The sequence below is a fragment of the Nerophis ophidion genome, linkage group LG28, assembly GCF_033978795.1.
Source record: "Nerophis ophidion isolate RoL-2023_Sa linkage group LG28, RoL_Noph_v1.0, whole genome shotgun sequence".
Classification (NCBI taxonomy): Eukaryota; Metazoa; Chordata; class Actinopteri; order Syngnathiformes; family Syngnathidae; genus Nerophis; species Nerophis ophidion.
In genome coordinates, this window is record NC_084638.1 from 8,120,726 (window position 1) to 8,139,037 (window position 18,312).

Consider the following 18,312-nt stretch of genomic DNA (forward strand, 5'->3'; position numbering starts at 1 on the left):
GATAATTCTGGGAAATCCCTTATCTTTCTATTGTGTTGCTAGTGTTTCAGTGAGTTTAACAGTACCTGATAGTCGGAAGTGTACGTCCACGGCCGGGTGTTGACGCGCAGTGTCTCGGGGAAGTCGACGGCAGCTTTATGGACGGCACAAGCTCAGCTGATATTTAGCAAGAGGCGACTTTTTAACCACAATTTTCTCACCGAAACCTGCTGGTTGACATTAGTCGGGATCCATGTCCGCTGTGATCCATACTAAAGTTCCACCTCCGTGAATTTCAAACAAGGAATCACCGTGTGTTTGTGTGGCTAAAGGCTAAAGCTTCCCAACTCCGTCTTTCTACTTTGACTTCTCCAATATTAATTGAACAAATTGCAAAAGATTCAGCAACACGGATGTCCAAAATACTGTGTAATTATGCCGTTGAAGCAGACGACTTTTAGCTGTGTGTGTGTGCAGCGCTCATATTCCTAACAGCCCGTGACGTCACACGTACACGTCATCATTACGCGATGTTTTTAAGAAAAAAGTCCAGTTGAGTACAGTTAAATTATTGCTACTTTTGGTGATAATGCGGTGTTATTAAGAATGTTCGGTGAAATGCTTCCTTTTAATACTACAGTGTCTTTTGGTTTTAAGGATTGTACACAAGGTTTATACCTGTACAAATGAAGACGATTTTAGTCTAGTTAAGCTTTGGACTTTATCTTTGTTGAAGTTCACCATGTGGGCCGGATTTAGAAATGGTTCCACGGGCCGGAAGGAAATACTGTACCTCCCCAGGCTAGATTTGCATCCCCTATCTGGAGTGAGAAAGTCCAGGTCAGAAACTCAGATCTGACTACATATTTGATAGTTGCGTACCTAAAGTTCAACGTTCAATACGTTATTTTGTATCGTAGCCAGAAACATGTGTAAGTGGTGGTTGTGAGAACGGAAGTCTGTGTCAGGTGACTTTTCTGGCGGTTACGATAAAAAACTACACACCGTAGGAGGATACAATAGCTCACCGGCATCACAATGTAAACACACCTGACATCCACTGCAATGATACCTAGTTCAAGAGCGTATCTAGTCGATACTACTATGATTACATCGGTATTTTTTATCGTCACAATCTTTTTTCCTTTTTAAAAAAATTCATACTATGTTTATAAAGTCAGTAAATTTGTCCCTGGACACATGCTGTAACTACTCTGTATCGGATCCATACCTAAATGTGCGGTATCATTCAAAACTAATGTCAAGTATCAAAAAAGAGAAAAATAAGTGATTATTACATTTTAACAGAAGTGTAGATAGAACATGTTAAAACAGAAAACAGCGCGACACCTACCCTTTACATCAGTATTTCTTAACCATATTGGTTATTAGTTGTTATATTTTATTGCATACTCCTGTAACTACTTGGTATCGGATCGATACCTAAATGTGTGGTATCATCCAAAACTAATGTCAAGTATCAAAGAAGAGAAGAATAAGTGATTATTACATTTTAACAGAAGTGTAGATAGAACATGTTAAAACAGAAAACAGCGCGACACCTACCCTTTACATCAGTATTTCTTAACCATATTGGTTATTAGTTGTTATATTTTATTGTATGATCCTGTAACTACTTGGTATCAGATTGATACCTAAATGTGTTGTATCATCCAAAACTAATGTCAAGTATCAAAGAAGGGAAGAATAAGTGATTATTACATTTTAAAAGAAGTGTAGATAGAACATGTTAAAACAGAAAACAGCGCGACACCTGCCCTTTACATCAGTATTTCTTAACCATATTGGTTATTAGTTGTTATATTTTATTGCACACTCCTGTAACTACTTGGTATCGGATCGATACCTAAATGTGTGGTATCATCCAAAACTAATGTCAAGTATCAAAGAAGGGAAGAATAAGTGATTATTACATTTTAAAAGAAGCGTAGATAGAACATGTTAAAACAGAAAACAGCGCGACACCTACCCTTTACATCAGCATTTCTTAACCTTATTGGTTATTAGTTGTTATATTTTATTGCATACTCCTGTAACTACTTGGTATCGGATTGATACCTAAATGTGCGGTATCATCCAAAACTAATGTCAAGTATCAAAGAAGAGAAGAATAAGTGATTTTTACATTTTAACAGAAGTGTAGATAGAACATGTTAAAACAGAAAACAGCGCGACACCTACCCTTTACATCAGTATTTCTTAACCATATTGGTTATTAGTTGTTATATTTTATTGCATACTCCTGTAACTACTTGGTATCGGATCCATACCTAAATGTGCGGTATCATCCAAAACTAATGTCAAGTATCAAAGAAGAGAAGAATAAGTGATTTTTACATTTTAACAGAAGTGTAGATAGAACATGTTAAAACAGAAAACAGCGCGACACCTACCCTTTACATCAGTATTTCTTAACCATATTGGTTATTAGTTGTTATATTTTATTGCATACTCCTGTAACTACTTGGTATCGGATTGATACCTAAATGTGTGGTATCATCCAAAACTAATGTCAAGTATCAAAGAAGAGAAGAATAAGTAATTTTTACATTTTAACAAAAGTGTAGATAGAACATGTTGAAACAGAAAATAAGCAGATATTAACAGTAAATGAACACGTGGATTAATAATCCAGTTTTTTTATAGTTTGTCCCTCATAATGTAGACAAAATCATAGGTGTATAAATGACACAATATGTTACTGCATACGTAAGCAGACTAGTCTTTGTTTGTTTACTTACTACTAAAAGACAAGTTGTCCAGTATGTTCAACATTTTATTTAATGACTAAATTACAATAATAAACATGTTTCATGTACCCTAAGATTTTTTGTTCCATTAAAACACAATAATGACATTTTATTTAGAAACGTATCGAAACACATTTTGGTACCGGTACCGAGACGACCCCACTAGAACGGAGAAAATGATTTGAAAACAGTTTATAGAAAGTGGTTTCTGTGCAGCCTCCCTGCAGTACCACCAGGCCTCCTGAGGAGGGCAGCATTGGCTCACACTTAAAACCATTTTTATTTATTATTATTATTATTTTTTTACTCAATAGCTAACAAGCAGTACATTCCCACATTTAGCTCTTTAAATGTAAAATATATAACAATTATATATATCGGTTCAGGCAAATGAATCAAATCAGAGGTCTTTTTTAGACCAGGAGCCCCGAAAAGAGCCGAGGGCGGCAAATTGGGGCCGACTGAGCAAATTAGCCCACAAAGTTAATGAAGTCTGCACAAGTTGATGAGGGGAAAATTGCAGCGAAGAGGGGTCAGCGCTTTCTCTTTGGCCTCTCCCTCTTCTTCTGCAGAAAATGTCCGCGGTCAAGATCCATACTTTTAGAGGACGCTGCACACTCCGACAGGAGGCGGAGTGTGTGTTTCCAAAGATGAATAGTATTAAGTGCAGTGGTGGGCCGTCAGGGCACATAAATCACGATCTTAAATTAATACAAGTTTTGTTTTATTTTTAATTCACTTTCTATAAAGATATAAAAATATTCATCATATTCTCTTCATGTCATATTAGGCTCCAGTGTTGCTTGTTTTTGCGTTAGAGCTTTTATGAAAGCTGAAAGTGGCACCGGGGTTATACCCGGCCAGCGAAGAAATCAGCGGTCCTCAATTTTTTAACCGACAAAGAAGCAGAGCAGATATATATTTGCAAGGGCATTTTCAAGAAGGATATTTAATGAGAAACTAGATCTTGTGAGATGATGTCGGCCGACCTCGGGAAACTAGTTAAGCTGTCCTGGCGGTGAAATGGTTTGCCCGCCACTTCCACTCAAATCAACCGAGTACGAGCGGTATTAGCTTGTTGCCAGCGCTGTGTCAATTCTGCCGGAGGCCTTCTGAACCAACTGTGCAGTTCAACGAACGGAGGACATTCAGTCAACAGACCGTTGCGATAGCCGATCAGATCACAAGTCGTTGACAGTAGCCCGTCTAGGCAACCTTATGTTGAACGTGACTCCCGAGCATCCGATCACAACTTGTGATTTACAAAAGCAGAAAGTGGCATCGGAACCATACCCGGCCAGCGGAGAAATCAGCGGTCTTATCTTTTTTTTAACCATCAAAGAAGCAGAGCAAAACGTGGATGAGGTGGCAAATATATTTTTGCGAGTACATTTTCAGGAAGGATATTTAAAGAGAAACTACATCTTGCGAGACAAGGTCGGCTGACCCCGGAAACTAGATTAGCTGTCCTTGCGGGGAAATGATTTGCCCGCCACTTCGACTCGAATGAACCAACTACAACGGTACCACACTACAGTGGATGCCAGGTGTAGATCCAACCATGGCGTTTGTTTACATTGTGACGCCGGTGAGCTATTGTATCCTCCTACGATCTGTAGTGAAACATGTTTAGCTATTCCTTGTCCTCTAGTAATATTGCTACTTGTAAGAGACTCACTTTATTTGTCGCCACAGAGACGGGGTTCAGTGATTTAGAAGTAGTTAAAACACTGGATGGATGTTAGCCGCTAGCTAGCTAGCTAGCCATGTCTTAAAACCGCTCTTCCTGAGGGTGTTTCAGTCTTACAACTTCACCTTTATCTTGACTTTTAAAGCCAAAATGCTTCTGTTCTCCCTTTTCTGTCTACACACTGTGTCTGCTTGTAAGTGCTCTGTGTGTGTGCCTCTTCTGGTGGCAATTAGCCTGGCTGAACAAACCTCAAGATCTTGGGAAGATGTCATCTCTGCCGTTTTCAGGCGAATGTTTGTATTTATGCACGCTGTGACATTTGAGACGCTGCTCTGTGAACCCTTTCTAGATCGTTGGACGGGACGATCTTATCTGACAGTCACACACACACACACAAACAGACACACACACACACACACACACACACACACACACACACACACACACACACACACACTCGTTGAGTTCGTACCTTCTGGGGACCTGAGAAAAAATGCCTACCTATTTAGGACCAGCCTTTCTAGATATATAAAGAAGTGTATTTACAACATGAATAATATATACATACTATGCACATATAAAACAAGCTAATTGTGAAAAATAATTTGGAATTGCACAAGCAAAACGTAGAATTTTGACAGTTTTATAATAAAAGTCGTCCTTTTACTCAGCGCAAGTCAATTTTTACAAGAAAAACTGAACATTTATGCAACAGTATAAAAAAAGTTGGAATTTCCCTCAATAACAGTCACAGTTTTACAAGAAAAGCTTAACATTTAGGCAATTTTATGAAAAGAGTCATCATTTGACTCGAAAAAAGTAAAAATTTCATAAGAAAACTTAAAGATTTTGGCAATATTATAATAATAATCGGAATTTTACTTGGCAAAATGATGTCAAAAGTTATCATTTTGCTCAAAAAAATGTCACTATTTTACAAGAACAACAAATTTTGCATTAAAAAGTAATAATTTTACATTAAAAAAGTAATAATTTTTTGAGAAAATGTTGCAATATTACAGAAACAGAAAGAATATGAGAAATTGTTGCCAATTTTATAAAAAAAAAGTCGACACATTGTGAGAAATAGACTGCTTTTAGTTACATTTTTATTAGGTTTTTTTCGTTTGTTTCTAATTGGTTTTTAATCTATAGGTTACAGCACCCCCCATGACCTCATAAGGGACAAGCGGTAGAAAATGGATGGATGGATGCATTATTTACTTCAAGTTATTACGGTATGTCTCTATATACATGTTTTATTTTATTTTTTTTAATCAATTTTGGCCAGAGGGGGCGCATTTTAATTTCTTACACACACTTGTTATTTCATATATTGGCCAGAGAAGAACACCAAAAAAATCTGCAATATTGTGATAAAAGTCAGAATTTTATATGACAAATGTCACCATTATGCATTAAAAAGTAATAATTTTATGAGAAAATATTGCAATATTACAGAAACAGAAATATGAGAACTTGTTCCCAATTTTATAAGAAAAGTCAACACATTGTGAGAAAAAGACTGCTTTTTTTATTTTTTGTTTGTAATTGGTTTTTAATCTTCATTGTTTACATCAACTTATTACAGTATGTCTCTATATACATATTTATTTATTTAAAAAAATAATAATTTTGGCCAGAGGGGGCACATTTTAAATTTCTTACACAGTCTTGTTATTTCATATGTTGGCCAGAGAAGAACAACAAAAAAATTGGCAATATCGTGATAAAAGTCATAATTTTATATGACAAATGCCACCATTTTGCATTAAAAAGTAATAATTTTACGAGAAAATATTGCAATATTACAAAAACAGAAAAAACATGAGAAATTGTTCGCAATTTTATGGAAAAAAGTCAACACATTGTGCGAAAAAGGCAAATTTTTAAAAATGTTTTTTTTGTAATTGGTGTTTAATATTCATTATTTACATCAAGTTATTTCAGTATATCTCTATATACATATTTATTTTATTTTATTTAATTAATTTCGGCCAAAGCGGGCGCACTTAAATTTCTTACACACACTTGTTATTTCATATGTTGGCCAGAGAAGAACAACAAGAGAAATCGGCAATATTGTGATAAAAGTCAGAATTTTATATGACAAATGTCACCATTTTGCATTAAAAAGTAATAATTTTACGAGAAAATATTGCAATATTACAGAAACAGAAATATGAGAACTTGTTCCCAATTTTATAAGAAAAGTCAACACATTGTGAGAAAGACTGCTTTTTTTATTTTTTGTTTGTAATTGGTTTTTAATCTTCATTGTTTACATCAACTTGTTACAGTATGTCTCTATATACATATTTATTTATTTAAAAAATAATAATTTTGGCCAGAGGGGGCACATTTTAATTTCTTACACAGGCTTGTTATTTCATATGTTGGCCAGAGAAGAACAACAAAAAAATTGGCAATATCGTGATAAAAGTCATAATTTTATATGACAAATGCCACCATTTTGCATTAAAAAGTAATATTTTTACGAGAAAATATTGCAATATTACAAAAACAGAAAAAACATGAGAAATTGTTCGCAATTTTATGGAAAAAAGTCAACACATTGTGCGAAAAAGGCAAATTTTTAAAAATGTTTTTTTCGTAATTGGTGTTTAATATTCATTATTTACATCAAGTTATTTCAGTATATCTCTATATACATATTTATTTTATTTTATTTAATTAATTTCGGCCAAAGCGGGCGCACTTAAATTTCTTACACACACTTGTTATTTCATATGTTGGCCAGAGAAGAACAACAAGAGAAATCGGCAATATTGTGATAAAAGTCAGAATTTTATATGACATATGTCACCATTTTGCATTAAAAAGTAATAATTTTACGAGAAAATATTGCGATATTACAGAAACAGAAAAAAAAACTGAAATTGTTCCTGATTATATAAAAAAAAAAGTCAACAAATTGTGAGAAAAAAGCTGATTTTTAAAAATTTTTTTGTTTGTAATTGGTTTTTAATATTCATTATTTACATCAAGTTATTATAGTATGTCTCTATATACATATTTATTTTTTATTAATTTTGGCCAAAGGGGGAGCATTTCAATTTCTTACACACACTTGTTATTTCATATGTTGACCAGCGGGGGAGCACTTTTTAAAGCGACACACAGTCAATTTTAATAATCTGTCCTTTTTGGGACCACCCTCATTTTGATAGATTTCACCACCAGAGGGTGCAAATTTAGATATTCTACATTTTTTAGTTTTTTTGTAACATGCTTAAGGCCGATGACGAAGGAGTCCGGGACCACAGATGGCCCCTGTGCCGCACTTTGGGTTAACCCAGCTGTAGAAGCTAACTGTTAATGTCCACTATAGTCTTAGTAGCGTAGTAGTGTACGTCTTCATCCTATGCTCACATAGGGCTTGTTTTACGTCCGCACAGGAAGTGGTCAAATCAGCCGTTCACCAGGCGGGGATGAATAGGGAAGTCCTTCTTTATTTAGCTTGTTTTATCACATATTGCTGTCTTTGCACCTGTCAATCTTTACTTTTGTACGCACATTATATCAAAATCACAAATCCTGACTTTGGAGCAATGTTCACGGACTTCAGCATTAGGGTCTCTGTTAGATGCAATGTTATTGGGAGCAGGATTTATGTCATCACTTGTTCACACCTCCTCATGTGGAAGATACTTTTCCTTCTTCACATCTCAAGAAGGGTAGACACACACACACACACACACACACACACACACACACACACACACACACACACACACACAGCATCAAACAAGATCAGACGGACAAAAAGCGAGCTTTTTTTCCGTCCGTTTTTTTTTTTGTAATGAATTTGAACAAAGATTGACATTTCGATGTGAGAGTCTCACACGCTTTGACAGATAACATCGTCATCTCCAAAACGTGTCCCCAGAAAGTACGATCAATTCAGCCCATTTAAGAAAAGTCCATACATTAAAGTAAGTTATGTTTTTGTCATTAAAAAAAAGGCACATTGTGTTCGGTTTTAAGTTGAATGTTTATTTTAGGGATGTGAGATAAAATGTATTGAAGCTCGCCGCGGTAAAAATTCTGATGGTGAGGAGAGGTGCCCGATATAATCGACTTTTAGATGCATCGCAATTATTAAATAGAGGTCCGAGAGCCAGTTCCAGCTCGTGGTGCCCAAGACCAGACTTAAGACCAGGGGAGACAGGCCCTAAGCTCTGGAACACTCTGCCCCTCCATTTTCAAACTGCTTCCACAGTGGACTCTTTTAAGTCTCGTCTTAAGACCCACTTTTTATTCTTTGGCTTTTAACACTACGTGAGTTGTGTGGTCCTCGGTTCTCTGTTGTCCTCTGTGTTTTTTATACACTTTGTTTTCTATTTTACTGTTTTCATTAATTTTACCCTTTAAAATAGTTTTTAATCATATTTTTTTTAATATTGTTTTTATTGGTTTTATATGTGTTTATTTTTTGTTTTTATTCAGTCATTGGTGGAGCATAATATATATATATATATATATATATATATATATATATATATATATATACTTTTTTTATTTTATTTTATTTATTTTTTATGTTTTTTATTTTTTTTTACAATTGTTTTTAACATGGCTGTGCAGCACTTTGGAAACGTTATTGTTGTTTAAATGTGCTATATAAATAAAGTGGATTGGATTGGATTGGTAAACATCAATAATCGAATTATTCATCGTAAATTAAATAAAGTGAGCCACCTTAATGAGAGATCCTACCAGCTCCTTTATTTTAGTACTTTTATGTTCCAGTTTTCCACACATTTTCATTTAATACATGTTGAAATCAAAATAACTGTTATGTTTCCCATATATAAGTCCTATATATCTGTGACTTATAGATGGAAAAATATTTTTTTAGTTCTAAAATTTAATTTACATAGCCTAGAAAAATACGGTCATTAAACCATGTATAAAATACCCTTTTTTTTAGCCTGGAAAATATGGTAATTAAAGGACGTATACAATAAAATAAATGTTCATAGGTATTAAAAAAGAATCTGTTGGGACCATGACTTCTGTTTTGTTAGATCATCCGTTTTACTGCCCTGTTACAGACACCATTTGGAAAGAATTAAGGTATGTAAATAACCATTTACGAAATCTTCTGTCAACAGGGACGAAGAAGCATACCAAGTATCACACACCTGGCACAAAGTCCCGCACACCCGACCCCGGCCGCTTGGTAGACATTCAGGCGACAGGGGGTACCTTACCAGGGGACACCGCCATACCACCACGTCACAGATGAAGGCTGCGGAAGCAAGGTAGCCGAAACTTGTCAGGTACAAAACTTTACCTTACTAGCCTGTATAACTCAAGCATTTATTAATACACATCAGTAGGCTAAATGAACCTCTTCAACAAGATATTTCTGTATGAATGACCAAATTCACCAAAACGTCACCGTGGTCATTGAGTCTGTTTAGCAGCTAGCGGGTCCATGACCATGACTTCTGTTTTGCTAGATCAGCCGTTTTACTACCTTGTGGAAAAAAATCAGAGTATGTAAATATACATATTTACTAAATATTTCTGCATTTATGACTAATTTCACGATGTATATATCTGCGACTTATAGTCCAGTGCGGCTTGTATATGGAAAACTTTTTGTTTAGTTCTAAAATTTAGTGGGTGGTAAAGCCTGGAAAATATGGTGATTAAAACATGCATAAAACAAAAAATGTTCATGGTATTAAAACACAATCTGATAGTTTGGTCCATGACCATGACTTCTGTTTTGTTTGATCGGCCGTTTTACTACCTCGTAGAAACAATTAAGGTATTTGAATAAACAATTACAAAATGACTAATTTCACAATGTGTATATATATGGGACTTATATTCCAGTGCAGCTTATATATGGAAAAACCTTTTTTTTTTCCATAAAATTTAGTGGGTGGTATAGCCCGGAAAAAAATGGTAATTAAAGAATGTATAAAATACCCTTTTTTCATGGGTATTAAAACAAAATTAGATTTTTTATTCTACATATAATGTATATATCTGCAACTTATAGTCCAGTGCCACTTATATATGAAAAAAAAGTGTTTTTTTTTCTTCCTAAAATTTAGTGGGTGGTATAGCCTGGAAAATATGGTAATTAAAGGACGTATAAAATACCCTTTTTTCATGGGTATTAAAAAAAAAAAGATTTTGTATTTTAAATGTAATGTATATATCTGTGACTTATAGTCCAGTGCGATTTATATATGGAAAACCATTTTTTTTTGTCCTACAATTTAGTTGGTGGTATAGCCTGGAAAACACGGTAACTAAAGGACGTATAAAATGCCCTTTTTATCATGGGTATTAAAAAAAAAAAAGATTTTATATATTAAATATAATGTATATATCTGCGACTTATAGTCCAGTGCGGCTTATATATGAACAACTTTTTTTCTTTAGTTCTAAAATGTAGTGGGTGGTATAGCCTGGAAAATATGGTAACTAAAGGACGTATAAAATACCCTTTTTTTCATGGGTATTAAAATTTTTTTTTATTTTATATTGTAAATATAATGTATATATCCGCGACTTATAGTCCAGTGCGACTTATATATGGAAACACTTTTTTTTATTAGTTCTAAACTTTAGTGGGTGGTATAGCCTGGAAAATATGGTAATTAAAGGACGTAAAAATGCCCTTTTTATTATGGGTATTAAAAGAAAAAAAGATTTTATATTTTAATTATAATGTATATATCTGTGACTTATAGTCGAGTACGACTTATACATGGAAAAACTTTTTTTTTTTGGTTCTAAAATATAGTGGGTGGTATAGTACCCATTTTTCATGGGTATTAAAACAAAATTATATTTTATATTCTACATATAATGTATATATCTGCGACTTATAGTCCAGTGCCACTTATAGATGGAAAAAAAACGTTTTTTTTTTTTTGTCCTAACATTTATTGGGTGGTATAGCCTGTAAAATACGGTAACTAAAGCACGTATAAGATGCCCTTTTTTTCATGGGTATTAAAACAAAATTGGATTTTATATTCTCCATATAATGTATATATCTGCAACTTATAGTCCAGTGCAACTTATATATGGAAAAACTTTTTTTTGTTTGTTTTTTGGGTTCTAAAATTTAGTGGGTGGTATAGCCAAGAAAACACGGTAATTAAAGAATGTATATAATACCCATTTTTCATGGGTATTAAAATATTTTTTTATTTTATATTCTAAATATAATGTGTGTATATATATATATATGCGACTTATAGTTCAGTGCGACTTATATAACGAAAATTTTTTATTTATTTTTTTTACTTCTAAAAATTTAGTGGGTGGTATAGCCTGGAAAACACGGTAATTAAAGGACGTATAAAATACCCTTTTTTCATGGGTATTAAAACAAAATTTGATTTTACATTGTAAATAAACTATATATATCTGCAACCTATATATGAAAAAACTTTTTTTTATTATACATTTTGTGGGTGATGTAGTCTGGAAAACACGATAATTAAAGGACGTAGAAAATACCCTTTTTTCATGGGTATTAAAACAAAATTAGATTTTATATTCTACATATAATGTACAGTATATATCTGTGACTTATATATGAAAAAACTTTTTTTTTTTAGTTAAATATTAAGTGGGTGGTATAGCCTGGAAAATATGGTAACTAATGGATGTATGAAAAACCCTTTTTTTCATGGGTATTAAAAGAAAAAAAATATTTTATATTTTAAATATAATGTATACATCTGTGACTTATAGTCCAGTGCGACTTATACATGGAAAAACATTTTTTTTTGTCCTAACATTTATTGCGTGGTATAGCCTGTAAAATATGGTAACTAAAGGACGTATAAGATGCCCTTTTTTCATGGGTATTAAAACAAATTTAGATTTTATATTCTCCATATAATGTATATATCTGCGACTTATAGTCCAGTGCGGCTTATATATGGAACAACTTTTTTTTTTTTTTTCTAAAATTTAGTGGGTGGTATAGCCTGGAAAATATGGTAATTAAAGGATGTATAAAATACCCTTTTTTCATGGGTATTAAAAAAAATTAGATTTTATATTGTAAATATAATGTATATATCTGCTACTTATAGTCTAGTGCGACTTATATATGGAAAACCTTTCTTTTTTTTTGTCCTAAAATTTAGTGGGTGGTATAGCCTGGAAAACTCGGTAACTAAAGGACTTATAAAATGCCCTTTTTTATCATGGGTATTAAAAAAACCAAAAGATTTTATATTCTAAATATAATATATATATCTGCGACTTATAGTCCAGTGCGGCTTATATATGGAACAACTTTTTTTTTTAGTTCTAAAATTTAGTGGGTGGTATAGCCTGGAAAATATGGTAATTAAAGGACGTATAAAATGCCCTTTTTATCGTGGGTATTAAAAAAAAAAAAGTATATTCTAAATATAATGTATACTTCTGCGACTTATAGTCCAGTGCGACTTATATATGAACAACTTTTTTTCTTTAGTTCTAAAATTTAGTGGGTGGTATAGCCTGGAAAATATGGTAATTAAAGGACGTATAAAATGCCATTTTTATTATGGGTATTAAAACAAAATTAGATTTTATATTCTAAAAATAATGTATATATCTGTGACTTATAGTCCAGTGCGGCTTATATATGGCAAAACTTTTTTTTTTTAGTTCTAAAATTTAGTGGGTTATAGCCTGCGAGTAATCATGGGTATTAAATAAAGTTTGATTTTATATTTTAAATATAATGTAGGTTGATTGGCAACTCTAAATTGGCCCTAGTGTGTGAATGTGAGTGTGAAAGTTGTCTGTCTTTCTGTGTTGGCCCTGCGATGTGGTGGCGACTTGTCAAGGGTATACCCCGCCTTCCGCCCGATTGTAGCTGAGATAGGCGCCAGTGCCCCCCGCGACCCCGATAGGGAATAAGCGGTAGAAAATTGATGGATGGATGGATGGATATATATATAAGCGACGTATATATGGAAAAACTTTTCTTTTTAGTTAAAAAATATAGTCGGTGGTATAGCTTGTAAAACACGGTATTTAAAGGACGTAAAAAAAAGATTTTATATTCTAAATATAATGTATATATCTGCAACTCATAGTCCAGTGCGACTAACATACGGAAAACTTCTTTTTTTTTTTTTAGTTCTAAAATTTTGTGGGTGCTATAGCCTGGAAAATACAGTAATTAAAGGTTGTATAAAATACCCTTTTTTAATGGGTTTAAAAAAAATAGATTTTATATTGTAAATATAATGTATACATCTGCGACTTATATATAAAAAAAACTTTTTTTTTAACTTCTAAAATATAGTGGGTGGTATAGCCTGGAAAACACGGTAATTAAAGGACGTATAAAATACCCTTTTTTTCATGGGTATTAAAAAATAAATACGATTTTTCTTCTTTACATCATCATAGGACGTTTTACTCGTATCGCTTTTTTTAAGCCCGAAACGGCGTGTGGGCAGTCGGGTGTGTCTTTACTCCGCTCTTCCCTCGCCTTGTGCCGCAGGACCACGGACGCAGAGACACATACTGTACAGGCATGTGCACACACACACACACACACACACACACACACACACACACACACACACACCAAAGTAAAGGACTGGCTGCCTTTTGAGTAACTTTACAAAAAGGGTCTCCCGGTGTTTTTAGACGGGCGAGAGAGGAGGAAAACGCGGCGTGGCGGCGAGGAGGTGAGGGGGGGGGCGTCCTCGCCGTCTCTATCTCAGCCCCTCAGCCCTCGGCGCCGCACCAAACGAGGCGAGCGCCGTGATGAAATGTGAGATAAAGAGAGGGAAGGGGAAGCAGGGGGGGGGAGAGAGGAAAGATGGAGTGTGAGAGCGCGGCCGCCCTCAGCGTGTGTGCCCATTCAAAGCCGGCGAGCGTCGTCTTCACACGCGTCCTTGAACACAACACCGTGTGCATCCCTGCTGCCATTTGACAAGCAGCGGGCTCTTGTTAGAGCGCTGTCAAATTAGAGGTGTGTGTGTGTGTGTGTGTGTGTGTGGGTTTTATAGGCAGAGCACTGTCAAATTAAAAGTAGCAAACAAAATGTGTGTGTCGCACAAACACAACTAGTCCTTTGTTTGCCCCAAAAAAAAATGTCTGCGGCAGAGGTGTCGCTACGTACACGTGTAAAGGATATCATGTCATGGCTGTCTTGAGTTTCCCAATCATTTCTACAATTTTTTTTTGGGGTGATTGGAGCAGGTTATTATGGATCTACCTGAAAATGTGAGCTGGGTCAAAAGTATACGTACAGCTTACATGTCCCTTGGCAAGTTGACCTGCAATAAGGCGCTTTTGGTAGCCATCCACACGCTTCTGCTTTACATTTTCAGCTAAATGTGTTGGTTTTTTGGGCTACACGGTGGCAGAGGGGTTAGTGCGTCTGCCTCACAATACGAAGTTCCTGCAGTCCTGGGTTCAAATCCAGGCTCGGGATCTTTCTGTGTGGAGTTTGCATGTTCCCCCCGTGACTGCGTGGGTTCCCTCCGGGTACTCCGGCTTCCTCCCACTTCCAAAGACATGCACCTGGGGATAGGCCCCTCCCACCTCCAAAGACATGCACCTGGGGATAGGCCCCTCCCACCTCCAAAGACAAGCACCTGGGGATAGGCCCCTCCCACCTCCAAAGACAAGCACCTTGGGATAGGCCCCTCCCACCTCCAAAGACAAGCACCTTGGGATAGGCCCCTCCCACCTCCAAAGACAAGCATCTGGGGATAGGCCCCTCCCGCCTCCAAAGACAAGCACCTGGGGATAGGCCCCTCCCACCTCCAAAGACAAGCACCTTGGGATAGGCCCCTCCCACCTCCAAAGACAAGCATCTGGGGATAGGCCCCTCCCACCTCCAAAGACAAGCACCTTGGGATAGGCCCCTCCCACCTCCAAAGACATGCACCTGGGGATAGGCCCCTCCCACCTCCAAAGACAAGCACCTTGGGATAGGCCCCTCCCACCTCCAAAGACATGCACCTGGGGATAGGCCCCTCCCACTTCCAAAGACATGCACCTGGGCATAGGCCCTCCCACCTCCAAAGACAAGCATCTGGGGATAGGCCCCTCTCACCTCCAAAGACATGCACCTGGGGATAGGTTGATTGGCAACACTAAATTGGCCCCAGTGTGTGAATGTTGTCTATCTGTGTTGGCCCTGCAATGAGGTGGCGACTTGTCCAGGGTGTATCCCGCCTTCCGCCCGATTGTAGCTGAGATAGGCGCCAGCGCCCCCCGCCACCCCCAAAGGGAATAAGCGGTAGAAGATGGATGGATGGGTGTTTGTTTTGTTCTGACATGTACTTGTTTCTTCAGCATTGTCCACACCTTTAAGTCAGGACTTTGGAAAGGCCATTCTAAAACCTTCATTCTAGCCCTGATTTAGCCATTCTTTTACCACTTTTGGAGTCATTGTCCCAACTGCGCCCAAGACCCAACTTCCGGGCTGATGATTTTAGCTTGTCCCGAAGAATTTGGGGTTAATCCTCCTTTTTCACTGTCCCATTTACTCTCTAAAGCAGCAGTTCCATTGGCAGCAAAACAGGCCCAGAGCAGAATACTACCACTACCATGCTTGACGGTAGGAATGGTGTTCCTGGGATTAAAGGCCTCACCTTTTCTCCTCCAAACATATTGCCGGTATTGTGGCCAAACAGCTCACTTTTTCACAAAACACACACATATTTCGTACCTTCTGGGGACCTGATCAGAAGGTCTGATCTGAAACAAAAAGTGAGCTGTTGGGCTACAATACCCAGTTATATGTTTGGAGGAGAAAAGGTGAGGCATTTAATCCCAGGAACAACAGGGAAATGCTTGGATTAATTGAGATTTTGTGTAGAAAGGATTATAAAACAGCAGGTTTTCAGTAGATCCAAAAAAATGGCCATTCTTAAAGGGAGTCAAGGGGACAAAAAGGGTCATTAGGAACTCCGATGTATACTCAATAACTCCTGGTTCTCATTTGTAACCATTAATTGATTTAAAAGAGAAAATGTGTTTTTTTTTTGTTGGTTTTTCTTCTTTTTTTTAAAGTTTCCCTTAATGTACGATATAAATGTATCTCAGCTGTTTTGGCTATTTTATGAAGGAATGTAGTTACTCATAGAACTGGCCTTATTTAAAAAAAAGTAGGGATGTTGAATCAAAAATTGTTTTAAATCGAATCGTTACCCCCAAGAATTAAATCGTTTGGAGCCCAAAGATTCACAGCCCTTTAAAATAACCTCACAAAGAACGGACAATGTAGATTTTGAGATGGATCCTGTTCCAACTCCAGTGGCCATATTCTGACCCCGTTATTTTTTTTAAATGAACCTTCCTGTAACATGACATCATCTTCAAAGGTGCCGGGTCTCTCCACGAATTCGTAAAATCCCCATATTGAGTTAACGTTATTGGGGGGGAAAACACACCTCAAACAATTGTAACTTTTGCAGCGAATTTCTAAAGCCACATCTAATCCCGTCATTTTACGTTGCAACAGTCCCAAAATAGCCACAAAACCCCGAAGGGACTGAATGTTACTGTTCTACTATTGTCATTCCTCCGCCAAGGCTTTGTTTTCACCAGCGTACTTGTGTTCCATATATCTCGCCGTCATTAAGAAAATGTTATGATTAATGCAGTTCCTGGCCGACTAATATCTTTAGAAGTTTTTTATTTTTTTTATTTCTACCCCCCCTTTCTTATCTAGTTGCTGGGCGTAGCCGATTCATCTTAAAGAGTGATGAGGGGAGTTTGCTCTCTATGCAAAACGCATTAAAGCCAAATGAGGAGTCTATTACTCAAATCTGCCTGATAATCCGTTAGCTAAAGACCGCCGGCCGCTAACTAAGCTGATTAAGATGTGTCATTGCCGCCGCCGCAGAGATGACAATTCTACCCTCGTGTATTTCTACATATTCTTGTTGGTCAGTTAATCCCCCCCCCCCACACACACACACACACATTTCGTACCTTCTGGGGACCTGAGAAAAATGCCTACCTCTTTAGGACACACACATTTGTGTAGTTCGTACCTTCTGGGGACCTGAGAAAAATGCCTACCTCTTTAGGACACACACATTTGTGTAGTTCGTACCTTCTGGGGACCTGAGAAAAATGCCTCCCTCTTTAGGACCAGCCTTTCTAGATATATAAAGAAGTGTATTTACAACATTAATAATATATACATACCATACAAATATTAAAAAAAAGCTTGTTGTGAAAACTGAGTTGGAATTTCAGAAGAAAAAGGTCTCAATTTCAAAAGAATAACTGAGAATTTTGACAGTGTTATAATAAAAGTCGTCGTTTTACTCAACGCAAGTCAAAATTTCACAAGAAAAACTGAATATATGTGCAATGTTATGATAAAAGTTGGAATTTTACTCAATAACAGTGGCAGTTTTACAAGAAAAGCTTTACATTTTGGCAATTTTCGGAAAAGAGTCATAATTTTACTCGACAAAAGTCACAATTTTGTAAGAAAACTTTTAAATGTTGGCAATATTATAATAGTAATCAGATTTTTACTTGGCAAGATGATGACAAAAGTCATGATTTTACTCAAAAAACATCAGTATTTTACAAGAACAACAAAAACATTGGCAATTTTGTGATAAAAGTCCGAATTTTATATGACAAATGTCACCAGTTTGCATTAAAAAGTAATTTACATAAAAAAGTCAGAATTTTACAAGAAAATATTGCAATATTACAGAAACAGAAATATTGAGAAAATGTTCCCAATTTTATAAGAAAAAAGTCGACACATTGTGAGAAAAAGACATATTTTAGTTTTGTTTTTTTTCCAATTTTTGGTATTTTTTATTGTTTCTTTTAATCTTTATTATTCGCTTCAAGTTATTACAGTATGTC

The 18,312-nt window shown here is 36.0% G+C and overlaps 1 long non-coding RNA gene across 1 annotated transcript in view; it reads left to right on the forward strand.

Annotated features, from left to right (window-relative positions):
• The window catches only part of LOC133545629 (uncharacterized), a 97,010-nt gene that overhangs the window by 3,936 nt on the left and 74,762 nt on the right, over positions 1–18,312 (forward strand). Inside the window, exons 2-3 of the long non-coding RNA XR_009804888.1 lie at positions 5,596–5,678; positions 9,579–9,746. This is a non-coding gene — a long non-coding RNA (uncharacterized LOC133545629). The remainder of the gene's footprint in view (positions 1–5,595; positions 5,679–9,578; positions 9,747–18,312) is intronic.